The sequence below is a fragment of the Momordica charantia genome, assembly GCF_013281855.1.
Source record: "Momordica charantia cultivar OHB3-1 chromosome 7 unlocalized genomic scaffold, Mcharantia_2.0 BLBB01000007.1, whole genome shotgun sequence".
Lineage (NCBI taxonomy): Eukaryota > Viridiplantae > Streptophyta > Magnoliopsida > Cucurbitales > Cucurbitaceae > Momordica > Momordica charantia.
The window spans coordinates 14,215,978-14,232,683 of NW_028275165.1; the positions used below are offsets into that span (position 1 = coordinate 14,215,978).

The 16,706-nt window shown below is 39.1% G+C and overlaps 2 non-coding genes and 1 pseudogene across 2 annotated transcripts; 1 reads left to right on the top strand and 2 right to left on the bottom strand.

The window, feature by feature from the left end:
* Positions 1–1,300: 1,300 nt before the first annotated feature.
* LOC148210415 (small nucleolar RNA R71) lies at positions 1,301–1,407 on the bottom strand. Its single transcript, XR_015792503.1, has one exon. It is a non-coding gene; the product is annotated as a small nucleolar RNA R71 (small nucleolar RNA).
* Positions 1,408–4,775: 3,368 nt separating this feature from the next.
* On the bottom strand, positions 4,776–4,882 carry LOC148210416 (small nucleolar RNA R71). Its single transcript, XR_015792510.1, has one exon. It is a non-coding gene; the product is annotated as a small nucleolar RNA R71 (small nucleolar RNA).
* An 8,139-nt stretch (positions 4,883–13,021) lies between these two features.
* LOC148210417 (uncharacterized) lies at positions 13,022–15,962 on the top strand (annotated as a pseudogene).
* The last annotated feature ends 744 nt before the right edge of the window (positions 15,963–16,706 follow it).

Consider the following 16,706-nt stretch of genomic DNA (forward strand, 5'->3'; position numbering starts at 1 on the left):
AAGGTGAGTTAGGTAAAATAATAGGAAACCAATATGGGATGTGACTTGGGAATAAGTGCATAAAATATGGTCCTAGGAATAGGCCCTCTGACCCATAATGCAAATGAGTTAGTAGATATTCTCTAGGATTGTAATCACACATAGGAATATGATTGTAGGTTACCCTAGCCTCTGCAGCAACCAAAAGCGGTAGTGAAAGAGTAGAACTCAAATCCCAAGAAAAGTCAGAAATTGCGCCTGGTGCATTTTCCCAACATAGTGTGTTTTCCATGTTTTGCATCAAAACAAGGTAGGAGACAAGGAGGTTGAGTTTCATTAAATTGCTTGATGGTTAAAACCCCAAAACAACAACATTTCACCATTATTTTCTTCCTAAATCACAGTTGCATATTTGAACTATTTCACTGCATTACTTGATTTTGAAAAGCAACAAGTCCCTGAGGATTCGACCTTGGATTACTTCCGAGTATTACTTGTGACCATGTGCGCTTGCACGAGTCTCTAATCTTTTTAAAGGTAGAGAAAATCTCAACAAGTTTTTGGTGCCGTTGCCGGGGACTTGAGTTTCAAATCATATTCTTTTCAAGTGAATTATTTCATTGTGTGATTGTTGCATACCTCTGTCCTTGGAATTAACTGTTATATCTAACCTTTAAGGGAGTTGTGTATGAGCACAGGGTCTGGTTGGTTGACCTTTGATCTAGAGATTGAAAGAACCCTTAAGAGGAGAAGGCGTGAGCAGAGGTTGAGAAAAGAGAAAGAAAGTAAAAAAAAGAAAGAAGTTGAAGAAGAAGAGACCATCGAGATGAATAGAAATGCACAAGATCCTCCACCGCCACAAAATCCACCTGTGAATGGAGATATGGCGGATGAAGAAGCAGAAAACCGAGCAAGAGAAATTCCTAATCCGATCCTTTTAGCAGATAATCGAGATGTAGCCATGCGGAATTATGTCACTCATGCATTCCATAACCTAAATTCAGGGATAAATAATCCTTCACCCCAAGCCGCACAGTTCGAGCTCAAACCAGTCATGTTCCAGATGTTACAGACGATGGGCCAGTTCGGAGGATTGACTAATGAAGATCCTTACTCCCATCTCAAATCTTTTATTGAAATAGCTAATGCATTTCAACTTCCTGGTGTTTCTGAGGATGCACTAAGATTAAAAATGTTTCCTTTTTCTCTCAGGGATGGTGCAAGGACTTGGCTAAACGCGTTAGAACCAAATTCTATCAACACATGGGCAGAACTGACGGAGAAATTTTTGGCAAAGTACCACACTTTGACCAGGAACGCAGACCTCCGAGAGAACATTGTGTCTTTTAGACAAAAGGAGAACGAAGCAGTTCAAGAAGCTTGGGAGCGTTTTAAGGAGTTACTTAGAAGATGCCCGAGCCATGGATTGCCCGCATGTGTACAGATTGAACAATTCTATAGAGGATTGGATCTTTCATCAAGGATGATGTTGAACACTGCAGCCAATGGCTCGTTGTTAGAGAAGTCGGTAAATGAGATCGTTGATATCTTGAATAAGATGACAGACGTTAATGACCAAGGCGAAATAGGAAGGTCATTACCAAAGAAGCAAGTATCAGTTGGAATCTTTGAGTTAGACACAGTAGCTTCAATGCAAGCCCAAATGGCGGCTATGAACCAAATGTTAAAGCAGTTGACAATGGAGAAAGAAACCAAAACCGTCACTTCGGCGATACCTGAACCCTCTCCTATTTTGCAAATTTCAGATATATCTTGTGTCTATTGTGGTGATAACCACTTGTATGAAAACTGTCCAGCTAATCCAGCATCTATTTTTTATATAGGTCAAGGTGCCCAGCGAAATTTCAACCCGTATTCAAACAATTACAACCCTGGATGGAGGCACCATCCAAACTTTTCCTAGAGTAACCAAGGAGTAGCTAGTAGCAGTGCACAAGCACCCGCTCAACAATACAAGCAAAACTATACTCCTCCTGGTTTTCCAACTCAACCGGCGTCGCAGCCTCAACAATACAATCAGCAAAAAGGTCAAAATACTACTCAGCAAAGTGGTAGCAACGTAAGTTTGGAGGCCATGATGAAAGAGTTCATGACAAGAACTGATGCTGCGATAAGAAGCTTGGAGATGCAAGTGGGGCAGATTGCAAATGACCAGAAATCTAGACCCCAAGGTACATTGCCTGGACACACAGAAAACCCGAAGCGAGATCGTGAGGGAAAGGAGCACTGTAAGGCGGTTATCACAAGAAGCGGATTAAGTTATGAAGGACCTTCACTTCCAGACGAAGGAACTCATGTAGTTACACCTATTCCTGCATCCACCTCCAATCCACAACAAGAAGAGAAAGCAGAACCTGTAAGTTCAGAAGAAAAAGATAAGAAGGCGGAAAAAGGTAAGCAAGTAGTGCCCTGATTACGCTTGTTTACATGCGTAAAAAGAAGGTTTTAGATGCTGTTTTTACAATGTTTCAGCTTTGTTTCGGATTTTTCTCGATCGTTTGAGTTCCAATTCATGCAAAATTCATATATTATGGTTTGTGGTTGGCTTATATTGTATTTATGACATTTTAGGACCATTTGGGAGTGCAAATTAATCAAAAGAAGCAAAAAGACGGAAAAACTTACATGGGAGGCGCCAGGCGCCTGGGAAGCCTGCAGAAAAACAGGTTTTCTTCCAACTTTGCCGTTAATGAAACGCGTCTTCCAATGCGTTTTGGTGGTTCCAACCGATGCATACGTGTAGAAGAAGTGTTCCACTATCAGTTTGAGCACGATTTGGTCAGTCAAAAGAGTTGGAAATGGGTGATTCACCATCGTTTTAGGACCTACCTAACCAATTCTGCACAGCTATAAATTCCAGCAACTTCTCCACCAAATTCATCAAGCCTTGCTTCCTTCTCTTGATCATTTTTAGTGTTTCTTTGTTGCTTTCTAAGTACTTTTGAGTTGCTTTCATTAGTTGCTTTTGGTTTTTAAATCCCGAGTACTTTACATTCTTTTATTGAGCTTTGTTTTGTTTCCATTTGTACTTAGTTATTTTCTACTTATTCAAATATATAAAAATCTAGCACTTTGCTTATTCTCTCTTTGCCTTTACTTTATTTTTAGTTAAGAGAGTTGTGTTTTTGGAGGAAAGAGCACGTGACACTCCCGCTTGCTTGAAAGAGAAGGGCGAAGCTCTCAATCCCGATAAAAACTCTCCGTTAGTTAACTTTTGTTTTTCACACATGCATTCCACATTCAACCATTTTACTTGCTGTATTTTCTTCAATATGTCTTTCTAAATTCCCGTCTCTAGCCTGGTTATGGATAGTTAGCCTTTTATGTCTAAAAAGGGTTGCTAAGACGTAGTGTTTTTTGCTTTCCATTCATTGCTCAACATGTTTTCCCAAAAAGTTAGGATTTAGAGAAGGCCACTGTAAGTCTTAACAAGTCAATACTGAAAAGGTTGCTTATTTGCATTGTTGAGTGGTTAAACCGAGGAGAGGAGCGCCTTAGACATAAGGGTTCCGCTTAAGTAGCCTAGACATAGGACCTTAACCCGAGGTTGCGACTATTTCCATCCTAAAACTAAGATATCTCTCATAATAGACATATTAGGGAATGTCTTAGGACTTTGAACTTGCTTAGACATAAGTCAAGTGAGAAGCGTAGTCGTTGGTTTCTAAAGTAAAATGCATATTGTCCTTAGCATGTCCTTGATTCTTTGATGGCTAACTTGAAGTAATTCGGGCTAGGTTTTATTATTATAAGTCCAAATCCCAAATCCAAAACCATTATTGTGACCACTTCCCATTTACAAGAATCACTCATTTCAACATTCACTATTCTTTAAAACTTCAGAGTTTGGAAATTGTTTAGAAGTCCTTGAGGATCGATACTTGGATACTCCATCCATTTTATATTACTCTGACAGGTGTGCGCTTGCATCTATATAATTGTTACCACGCTTAGTGCGTGCGTTCAGCATAAACACCCAGTCAAGTTTTTGGCGCCGTTGCCGGGGACTTTAGTTTTAAAATTTATTTCAAATTCTTTTAGTTTTTATTTTTTGTGAATTGTTGTTGGGTGTAATTTCCATCCACCGTTTTTGTTCTATATTTTTGGTCGTTTATCTCACAAGGGTAAGTTAAAGTGCATGAGCACAAGATCTTTTCTTCTACCCCTCGACCCTGAGATTGAGCGGACCCTTCGAAAAACTCGAAAGGAGCAAAGACTTCGAAAACAACTAGAAAAGCAAAAAGAGAGAGAAGGTGAAATTAGTCCTGAAAGTGAGGTAGAGAGTACGAGCACATCAATGGCAGATATTCCACCTCGTGATCCGGTTGATCCACCTGCTGTTAATGGTAATATGAGGGATCATGCGAGAAATGATGAATTCAACCATATCCAGATGGCGGACAACAGAGACGTGGCAATGCGAGAATATGCCGCCACGGCTTTTCAGAACTTTGATTCAGGGATAGTCAACCCTATTCCAGCCCACGCAAACTTTGAGCTTAAACCAATGATGTTCCAAATGTTGCAGACAATTGGACATTTTGGAGGGCAGGAACATGAGGATCCACATGATCATCTGAAATCATTCATTCAAATTGCAAATGCATTTCGATTACCTGGTATAACAGACGATGCTCTGAGGCTAACACTTTTTCCATTTTCTTTGAAGGACCAAGCTAGAGCATGGCTCAATGCATTTCCACCGGGATCCATCACCACATGGGGTCGTTAGTGGAGAAGTTCTTAACAAAATTCTTCCACCTACTCGCCACGCTGATATCAGAGAGGAGATCATCTCCTTTAGACAATATGATCGTGAACCTGTTCACGAGGCGTGGGAGAGATTTAAAGAACTAATCAGGAAATGTCCGAACCATGGCTTGCCGGCATGCATCCAGATAGAACATTTCTTTAGAGGTTTAGATCATCCTACTAAGATGATGCTAAACAATGCTGCCAACGGAGCCTTTACAAAGAAGACATTCAACGAGATAGTTGACATCCTAAATGACTTAGCTTCACACAACGAACTATGGTGTTCGCAAAGATCTAGGGCAGCACCAAAGAAGCAAGATCCAGCTGGAGTTTTGGCTCTGGACATTGCGACCTCGATGCAAAAAGAGATGGTTACAATGAACCAGAGGCTGAAAGAGATGGCATTGGGAATAAAAAATCCATTAGCCACGCCGATACAACCTGTGCAGTCGGATTATTGCACTCCTGCCCCTGTTTGCCAAGTCAACGATCTCATTTGTTCATTTTGCAGTGAAAATCATATTTATGATAATTGTCCACATAACCCTGCTTCCGTTTTTTATGTAGGACATGGGAACAATAGGAACTTTAACCCATATTCGAACACCTACAACCCAGGTTGGAGGCACCACCCTAATTTCTCATGGGGAGGACAAGGAGGTTCGAGCGGTTTTAATCAAGGGCAGAGCCAACAGAACAAGCAGCCCTATGTTCCACCTACACAGCAATAACATCCCACCACCGCAACAGCAGTACAATCAGAGAACACAGACTCCACCAGTTCAAATAACAACTCAAATCTTGAGAATATGATGAAGGAGTACATGGCCCGAACCGACGCAGTGATACAATCCCAAGCGACATCAATGAGGAATTTCGAGACCCAATTGGGACAGCTCGCCAATGAATTGAAGAATAGACCACAAGGTTCTTTTCCAGGCCATACTGAATTACCAAAACGAGAAGGGAAAGAACAGTGCAAAGCTGTCACCCTCAGGAGTGGACTGGCATATGATGGACCAACAATGCCAACAACAGACAGATTCCGTCCACTGAACCAATTGTAAAGATACCAGAAAATCCAACAACACCAGAAAAGAAAATATTAGAAAAGGTAATGAGGACACCCCGAGTGTTCCTCCACAGGTACAGCCTTCTTTTACTCCTATTCCCCCGTTTCCCCAAAGATTAGTTAAGAAAAATAATGATTCCCAGTTTAGAAAATTTTTAGATATTTTAAAACAACTGCATATAAATATACCATTAGTAGATGCTCTAGAACAGATGCCAAATTATGCTAAGTTTTTGAAAGATATAGTTTCTAGGAAGAAAAAATAGGAGAGCATGAACTGGTAGCCATGACAAAATGTAGTAGTGAAGCTGTAGGCAGCCCGCTACCCATGAAATGTAATGATCCTGGCAGTTTTACCATTCCATGTTCCATAGGAGGAAAAAACTTAGGTAGGGCATTATGTGATCTAGGCGCTAGCATTAATCTTATGCCATTATCAGTTTTCAAATCTTTAGGCATAGGAGAAGCTAGACCTACTACGATTACCCTCCAACTAGCAGATAGATCTATCATAAGACCCGAGGGAAAGATAGAAGATGTTTTAGTCCAGGTGGACAAATTCATTTTCCCTGGGACTTTATCATTCTAGATTGCGAGGCAGACTTAGACGTTCCCATTATTTTGGGAAGACCATTTCTAGCCACTGGGGATACAGTTTTTAATGTGAGGAAGGGAGAAATTACAATGAGGGTAAATAATGAAGAAGTTAAATTTAACGTTCTAGATGCCATGAAATTACCAGGAGACTTTGAAGAGTGCTCTGCTATAAATAGCTTGAATCCTGTTATGTTTGATGAGTTTTATGACTTATTAGTTACAGAGATTGAAGAAGAGCTTGATAAGATAGCAGAAGGACCAGAAGATGTGGCTAATCCTATTGAAAAAACACAAAAGAAGAATGCAAGTCGTTACTTCCGTCCATAGTGGAACCACCCACGTTGGAGCAGAAGCCATTGCCGTCGCATTTGAAATATGCGTATCTAGGGGATAACGACACTTTACCAGTTATTATAGCTTCCAATTTATCACCTACTAATGAATATTCTTTATTGCAGATTTTGGAGAAGCACAAAAAGGCCATTGGATGGACGATAGCAGATATCCGAGGGATAAGCCCGACCTTTTGCATGCACAAAATTCTATTGGAAGAAGATGCTAAGAACTCTATTGAGAGTCAAAGGCGGTTGAACCCGAAGATGAAAGAGGTTGTAAGGAAAGAAATTCTTAAATGGCTTGACGCCGGTGTTATATACCCCAATATCTGACAGCAGCTGGGTAAGCCCAGTACAGTGTGTACCAAAGAAAGGGGGTATTACCGTGGTGGCCAACGAGGAGAATGAGCTCATCTCAACCCGAACTGTGAGCGGGTGGAGAGTTTGCATTGACTATCGCAAACTCAACAAGGTAACAAAGAAAGACCATTTCCTCTCTCCCGTTTATTGACCAGATGCTCGACCGTCTGGCAGGTAAGGATTTCTATTGTTTTTTAGATGGATATTCGGGTTATAATCAAATTACTATTGCTCCAGAAGACCAGGAGAAGACAACATTTACGTGTCCGTATGGTACGTTCGCTTTTAGGCGAATGCCCTTTGGACTATGCAATGCACCCGCGACTTTTCAGAGGTGTATGATGGCCATTTTCTCTGACATGGTAGAAAATATTCTAGAAGTTTTTATGGATGACTTTTCTGTTTTTGGAAATTCTTTTGACGCATTTTAGTTAATTTGGAGAGAGTATTGGAGAGATGTGAACAAACAAACCTAGTCCTAAATTGGGAGAAGTGTCATTTCATGGTACAAGAGGGTATTTTTTGGGTCACAAAATTTCCAAGCAAGGAATAGAGGTAGACCACGCTAAGATAGACATCATTTCAAAGCTACCTCCTCCTACAAATGTCAAAGGGATTAGAAGTTTTTTAGGGCATGGGGGATTTTACCGCCGCTTTATAAAAGACTTTGCTAAAATTTCTAAACCCTTGTGTCAATTGTTAGACATGATAGACCATTTTGTTTTTGATGATGACTGTTTAAAATCATTTGAAATGTTGAAAGTTGCTCTAAGTTCAGCTCCTATAATTATCGAACCTAATTGGGATTTACCTTTTGAGCTCATGTGTGATGCTAGTGATTATGCAATAGGAGCTATGTTAGGACAACGTAAAAACAAGATCTTGCATCCTGTGTATTATGCTAGTAAGACTCTGACCGGTGCACAACTCAATTACACTACTACTGAAAAGGAACTGTTAGCAGTTGTGTTCGCCTTTGATAAGTTTAGGTCTTACTTGATAGGCACAAAAGTCATTGTTTTTACTGACCATTCTGCTTTAAAAATATTTATTTGCTAAAAAAGATGCTAAACCACGTTTGATACGGTGGATTTTGTTACTTCAGAGTTTGATATTGAAGTTAGGGACAGGAAGGGTACTGAAAACCAAGTTGCTGATCACCTGTCTAGATTGGAATCCCCGCTCTGTGACGATGGAACTGTTATACGTGAACAGTTCATTGACGAGCAACTCTTGCGAGTTGATTCAGTTCTGTGGTATGCCGATATAGCAAATTATTTGGTAAGTCGAATAGTTCCTTATGAGTTCAACAAGCAACACAGGTAAAGAAATTTCTAAATGAAGTTCGATGTTATCGTTGGGATGAGCCTTTTTTATATAAGCTAGGACCTGACAATATCTTACGCAGGTGTGTCGCAGAAGAAGAGCACGAGGTGATATTAGACGCTTGTCATATGTCTCCATATAGAGGACATTTTGCAGGACACAAACCGCAAGCCAAAGTTTTGCAAAGTGGGTTCTTTGGCCTACTCTGTTCAAAGATGCACAAAGTTTGCCCAGGTTGTGACAAATGCCAACGGACAGGTAATATATCTAAACGCCACGAAATGCCTCAAACCCCGATCCTGGAGATTGAAATATTTGATGTGTGGGGTATAGATTTTATGGGTCCATTTCCATCTTCTAATGGTAAGCTTTATATATTGTTAGCAGTAGATTATGTTTCGAAATGGATAGAAGCCATTGCAACTGCTACCAATGATTCCAAAGTTGTCATTCGTTTTCTGCAAAAGCACATTTTTACGCGTTATGGAACCCCGCGTTGTCTGATAAGTGATGGGGGGGCTCATTTTGTGAATAGGTCTATGCAAAAGTTGCTGACTAAATACAATGTGCGTCATAGGGTTGCAACAGCATATCATCCTCAGTCGAATGGGTTAGCCGAAATATCTAATAGGGAGATAAAAAACATTTTAGAAAAAACTGTAAATCTTAACCGTAGGGATTGGTCTTTTAAGCTTGATGATTCACTTTGGGCATATAGGACAGCATTTAAGACTCCCCTCGGCATGTCCCCCTATAGGCTAGTTTTTGGAAAGCATGTCATTTGCCTCTTGAGCTAGAATATAAAGCATTTTGGGCTACTAAGAAATTAAATTTTGATTTGTTGGCTGCAGGTGAAGCGAGGAAGTTACAATTGTTGGAATTAGAAGAACACAGGCACTTTTCTTATGAGAATGCTAAGTTGTTTAAGGAAAAAACTAAACAGTGGCATGATAGGCGTCTTCGGCCGAACAATCTTCAAGAAGGTGATCTGGTTCTGTTATTCAACTCTAGGTTGAAACTTTTCCCTGGAAAACTTAAGTCTAGATGGTCTGGTCCCTTTCAATTTTTAAAGTCTACCCATATGGGGCAGTGGATCTAGTTGACTCTAAAGAAAATGTTTTTAAAGTAATGGGCAGAGACTTAAGCCGTATTTGGAGAACCAGTGGATAAAGGAAAAACCTCTATTCAACTTTCAGGTCAATAAATGTTTGCGAAAAATGTTTTTTTCCTTCTTATCCGTTTTTGAAAGAACAAAAGTAAAGGAAGGAAGTCTTTGTATCTTGTATTTTCTCTTTGTTTCATTATAAAGTTTTTCTTATTAAGAGAATTTTTTGAAAACGTTGAAAAAAAAAAGAAACAAAAAAAAGAAAAAAAAAATGTTGAAAAAAAAAAAAAAAAAAAAGAATTACGCAGGCGCCTGGCGCCTGCCCTGTTTTTCCAGCATTTCGAAAACTCTCAGGTTCGAGAAGTCGTGCAACATATCTACAACTTACGGACTTCATTGGATTTTGCGGTTTTACCTTCATGGCCTCCAGCGCTAGTTGCTATCCTTGGTCATCCATCTCCAGTATTGACACTGATCCTAGTCCACAACCTCCGACTTCATGAAGGGGAGGTTCCTTCTTTGCTATTTTTGTGTTTATTATTCTTTTGGTTAATGACGTAGTTGCATATTCTAGCATTACTACGCATGTTTTTTTGTATTGATTATGTTTCGAGCTCAGTTGAAGCATGAATAAATTAGTATCGTTTATCTTCTGATCACTTAAAGTATGCCTTCACTTAACCTTAGTTTAGCTTTTCACATGCCTATTTTGAAGCATCTGTGCTGTGCATGTGATTTCATGTCGATGATGATTATAAGAGATTGTTGAGTTTTTGTTCTATGCCTACTAAGCTTTGAGCTATTTCCTTTGTTTATGTGATAAACTCATTTCTTTTATGTCTTTTTGATCTTTACAGACTTTAAGCTTTTTCTTTGCCCTATATAGGAAGTCCTTGTCCTTTTTACTGTTAAGCCTTTTTCATCCGATGCACAAAAGTCTTTTCCAGTGAGGACACTGTCTCTCTTAAGTTTGAGGGGGACAGTCGTTGTGTCAGTCGTTGTTTCAGAAAGATAAGGTGTTATTTATATTTAAAAAATCATGCTATTTTCTTTTGAAAAAGAGTCAGTTGGAAAGAAAGAAAATGTTGAAAAGCACTTAGCTAAAAAAATAAAAACGAAGAAAGAAAGAAAAAGTTGCAAAAGAGTAAAAAGAGTCTTGTTGAGAGAAAATAAGAGTGGGGAAAGAGTGTTAGAAGAAGAGAGTTGGTAAAAAACAATGAGAGTTAAAGAAAATGTATTTATGATTCCCGAACTGTAAAACATTTTAGGTTGGTGTTAGAAAATAACAGTAAAGATGGTTATAAGTGACTTCGTGTTTCTCATGTCGATGACCTAGCTGTTAGTTCAAGTCTTTCTACAGTGTAAAACCGATGTTAGTATGTGGAAACCTCAGGGGCAGCTATTTAGTTGAGGAATATGGTGGTTGATTTGACAAAAAGATAAGATGTGATAAGTGATTAGTTTGATTGTCGTCGTGTTATGAAGTAGCTGTTTGTTATTGATCTTTGTATGATTAGTGTGTTATGGTTCAAAGTGTTTCTAAGTAATGATTGAAAGACTGTTAGTATGAGATCAGGGAGAGTAGGGTCTGTCAGAGGTAAGTCTGTAGTGTAAAGTGGTGTAGAGGGGTGTGCAGATTCCTTAGGGGTATTTGAAAACGTTTTCTGTTTTTGAAAGAGAAGACAAAAGATTTTGAAAGAAAAAGTTTTTATCATTTCAAACTTGGTTTATAGTGACTAAGTTTACAAAGGCAATAGAATGGTAGGCTCTGACATCTTTTCCTTGAGACAATTATGATTGAACATCTCGGTTGCTTTTGCTTTTCCTGTCCATGTGTTAGAAAGCTGATTAAAGTTGCTAAGTTTTGCTTGAGGACAAGCAAAAAGTTAAGTTTGGGGGTGTGATTACGCTTGTTTACATGCGTAAAAAGAAGGTTTTAGATGCTGTTTTTACAATGTTTCAGCTTTGTTTCGGATTTTTCTCGATCGTTTGAGTTCCAATTCATGCAAAATTCATATATTAGGTTTGTGGTTGGCTTATATTGTATTTATGACATTTTAGGACCATTTGGGAGTGCAAATTAATCAAAAGAAGCAAAGACGGAAAAACTACGGAAAGGTAGGAGGCGCCAGGCGCCTGGGAAGCCTGCAGAAAAACATGTTTTCTTCCAACTTTGCCGTTAATGAAACACGTCTCCAATGCGTTTTGGTGGTTCCAACCGATGCATACGTGTAGAAGAAGTGTTCCACTATCAGTTTGAGCACGATTTGGTCAGTCAAAAGAGTTGGAAATGGGTGATTCACCATCGTTTTAGGACCTACCTAACCAATTCTGCACAGCTATAAATTCCAGCAACTTCTCCACCAAATTCATCAAGCCTTGCTTCCTTCTCTTGATCATTTTTAGTGTTTCTTTGTTGCTTTCTAGTACTTTTGAGTTGCTTTCATTAGTTGCTTTTGGTTTTAAATCCCGAGTACTTTACATTCTTTTATTGAGCTTTGTTTTGTTTCCATTTGTACTTAGTTATTTTCTACTTATTCAAATATATAAAAATCTAGCACTTTGCTTATTCTCTCTTTGTCTTTACTTTATTTTTAGTTAAGAGAGTTGTGTTTTTGGAGGAAAGAGCACGTGACACTCCCTTGCTTGAAAGAGAAGGGCGAAGCTCTCAATCCCGATAAAAACTCTCCGTTAGTTAACTTTTGTTTTTCACACATGCATTCCACATTCAACCATTTTACTTGCTGTATTTTCTTCAATATGTCTTTCTAAATTCCCGTCTCTAGCCTGGTTATGGATAGTTAGCCTTTTATGTCTAAAAAGGGTTGCTAAGACGTAGTGTTTTTTGCTTTCCATTCATTGCTCAACATGTTTTCCCAAAAAGTTAGGATTTAGAGAAGGCCACTGTAAGTCTTAACAAGTCAATACTGAAAAGGTTGCTTATTTGCATTGTTGAGTGGTTAAACCGAGGAGAGGAGCGCCTTAGACATAAGGGTTCCGCTTAAGTAGCCTAGACATAGGACCTTAACCCGAGGTTGCGACTATTTCCATCCTAAAACTAAGATATCTCTCATAATAGACATATTAGGGAATGTCTTAGGACTTTGAACTTGCTTAGACATAAGTCAAGTGAGAAGCGTAGTCGTTGGTTTCTAAAGTAAAATGCATATTGTCCTTAGCATGTCCTTGATTCTTTGATGGCTAACTTGAAGTAATTCGGGCTAGGTTTTATTATTATAAGTCCAAATCCCAAATCCAAAACCATTATTTGTGACCACTTCCCATTTACAAGAATCACTCATTTCAACATTCACTATTCTTTAAAACTTCAGAGTTTGGAAATTGTTTAGAAGTCCTTGAGGATCGATACTTGGATACTCCATCCATTTTATATTACTCTGACAGGTGTGCGCTTGCATCTATATAATTGTTACCACGCTTAGTGCGTGCGTTCAGCATAAACACCCAGTCATGCCCAACACTACTCCACAGGTAGGTAATATTAAGATTCCTCCACCTTTCCCCCAAAGGCTAGTTAAAAAGAATCAGGATGGTAATTTTAAGAAGTTCTTTGAGATTCTAAAACAGTTGCATATCAATATACCTCTCATAGATGCTTTAGAACAAATGCCTAACTACACTAAGTTTTTAAAGGACATCATATCTAGGTGTAAGAAGTTAGGTGAGCATGAGACGGTAGCCTTGACAAAGTGTAGTAGTGGTGCTCTAGGGAATCCATTGCCTGTTAAATGTAAGGATCCAGGAAGTTTTACCATCCCCTGCTCAATAGGAGGTAAGAACCTAGGAAGAGCATTGTGTGACTTAGGAGCAATCATTAATCTTATGCCTCTTTTTGTCTTTAAAGAGTTAAATATAGGAGAAGCTCGTCCCACTACTGTCACTTTACAACTAGCTGATAGATCCATAAAGAAACCGGAAGGAAAAATAGAAGATGTGCTTGTTAAAGTTGATAAGTTTATTTTTCCCGCCGATTTCATAATTTTGGACTGTGAAGCAGATCTTGAGGTGCCGATCATTCTTGGGAGGCCATTCCTAGCAACTGGAGATACGGTTTTCAATGTTAGGAAAGGAGAGATCATGATGAAGGTCAATGATGAACAGGTAACCTTCAATGTCCTCGATGTGATGCGTCTCCCAGATGAAGTCGAGAAGTGCTCTACAATAGGAGCAATCATGGAGGAACTCCAGCAAATGATGGTGGAAGACTTCGAAGCAAATTTTGAGGCCGCAAAGAAAACAATCCAAAATTGCGCCTGGCGCAATTTTGCCCCAACTTGAGCGTTTTGAGTTTTTGCAGCCGACAATAGCGGATTTGAAGGCCTTGCAACCTTCCATCATTGAACCTCCAGAATTGGAAAAGAAACCCTTACCTTCTCATTTAAAATATGCTTATTTGGGTTTAAACGATACTTTGCCCGTTATCATTTCTTCATATTTGTCTAATGAACATGAATCTTTGCTTTGGTAGGTTTTATCAAAGTACAAGAGGGCTATTGGATGGACCATAGCGGACATAAGAGGAATTAGCCCTACATTTTGCATGCACAAAATCATCCTGGAGGAAGGAGCCACCAATTATATCGAGTGCCAAATGAGGCTTAACCCGAAAATGAAAGAGGTGGTCAAAAAGGAAATCATAAAATGGTTAGATGCTTGAGTGATCTACCCCATTTCAGATAGCAGTTGGGTTAGCCCTGTTCAATGCGTTCCCAAGAAGGGTGGTATGACGATGATTACAAACGACGACAACGAGTTGATCCCAACTAGAACGGTGATTGGTTGGAGAGTGTGTATGGACTACCGTTGGTTAAACAAGGTAACTTGAAAAGACCATTTTCCATTACCCTTTATTGACCAAATGCTTGATCGTCTTGCAGGGAAGGAATGTTATTGTTTCCTCGATGGGTATTCGGGTTACAACCAGATTACTATAGCTCCGGAGTACCAAGAAAATACCACGTTCACGTGTCCCTATGGGACATTTGCATTCCGGAGAATGTCGTTCGGTCTTTGTAATGCTCCCGCTACCTTCCAAAGATGCATGACCGCTATTTTTTCAGACATGATAGAAAGCACGGTAGAGATTTTTATGGATGATTTTTCTGTGTTTGGTGAGTCGTTTGATGTTTGTTTAGAGAACTTAGAGAATGTTTTAAAAAGGTGTGAAGAGACTAACCTTGTGCTTAATTGGGAGAAGTGCCATTTTATGGTACGTGAAGGTATAGTCTTAGGTCACAGAATTTCAGAAAAAGGAATTGAGGTCGATAGGGCTAAAATAGATGTGATTGCTAAACTACCGCCTCCTACAACTGTAAAAGGTGTTAGAAGTTTCTTAGGACACGCGGGTTTCTACCGCCGTTCTATAAAAGATTTTGCGAAAATTTCTAAGCCCTTGTGTCAGTTATTGGAAGTGGATCGACCCTTTGTTTTTTATGAACATTGTTTGAAAGCTTTTGAGACACTTAAAAAAGCACTTAGCTCAGCACCTATCATAATTGAACCAGATTGGAACTTGCCATTTGAACTAATGTGTGATGCAAGTGATTTTGCTGTAGGTGTGATGTTGGGTCAACGGAAAGGTAAAATTCTTCATCCTGTTTATTATGCAAGTAAAACCTTGAATAGTAGTCAGTTGAACTATACGGTGACTGAGAAAGAACTTTTGGCTGTTGTTTTCGCATTTGATAAGTTTCGTTCATATTTGATTGGGACAAAAGTGATAGTGTTTACCGATCATTCTGCACTTAAATATTTGTTTGGTAAAAAAGAAGCTAAGCCTAGGTTGATTAGATGGATCTTGTTGTTACAAGAGTTTGACTTAGAGATAAAAGATAGAAAAGGAACAGAAAACCAAGTAGCGGATCATCTATCTAGGCTAGAGTCTTCTTTGCAGCATGATAGTTGTGAGATTAAAGAGAATTTTGTGGATGAGTATCTTTTAGCTATTTCTGAAGTCCCTTGGTACGCTGATTATGCGAACTATCTGGTGAGCAAAATAATTCCTAATGATTTGAGTAAGCACCAAATAAAGAAGTTCTTTCATGATGTCAGGTTTTATAGATGGGATGAACTTTTCCTGTTTAAACTAGGACCTGATAATATTCTTCGTAGGTGTGTTGTTGGGCATGAACAGAAGGAGATTCTAGAGGCATGCCACAAATCACCATATGGTGGGCATTTTGCTGGACGTAAGACTGCAGCAAAAGTCCTCCAAAGTGGTTTCTTTTGGCCGTCTCTATTTCGAGATACTCATATATTCACTCAAGGATGTGACCGCTGTCAAAGATCAGGTAACTTGACAAGGAAGCATGAGATGCCCTTAAACCTAATATTGGAAGTTGAACTTTTCGATGTTTGGGGCATCGACTTCATGGGTCCATTCCCACCTTAATTCGGTAAGAATTACATTCTCTTGGCTGTTGATTATGTCTCGAAATGGGTTGAGGCTTTAGCCACCCCTACTAACGATGCCAAGGTAGTTTCTCTCTTCTTGCAAAAGTTTATTTTTACTAGATATGGTACACCTAGATGCTTGATTAGTGATGAGGGTACGCACTTTTTGAATAGAGCAGTAAGTAATTTGCTTAAAAAGTATAACATTCACCATAAGATTGCTACTGCATATCACCCACAAACTAATGGACTAGCAGAGGTATCAAATAGGGCAATAAAATCAATTTTAGAGAAGTCTGTGAATGTAAATAGGAAGGACTGGGCTATTAAACTTGATGACGCTTCGTGGGCGTATAGAACTGCTTATAAAACTCTATTAGGCATGTCCCCATATCGCATTGTTTTTGGTAAAGCATGTCATCTTCCATTAGAATTAGAACATAGAGCATATTGGGCTACGCGGAAACTAAATTTTGATTATGTTGCTGCAGGTGAAGCGAGATTGCTCCAGTTACATGAGTTGGATGAATTTCGTCAGTTTTCTTATGAGAATGCCAAGATGTACAAAGAACAAACTAAGAAGTGGCATGATAAAAAGATAATGAACAAGAATTTAGAACCTGGAAACTTAGTTTTGCTTTTAACTCTAGATTAAAGTTGTTTCCAGGTAAGCTTAAGTCTAGATGGTCAGGGCCATTCGTAGTTGAACATGTTTATCCACATGGAGCGGTGGATTTAAAGG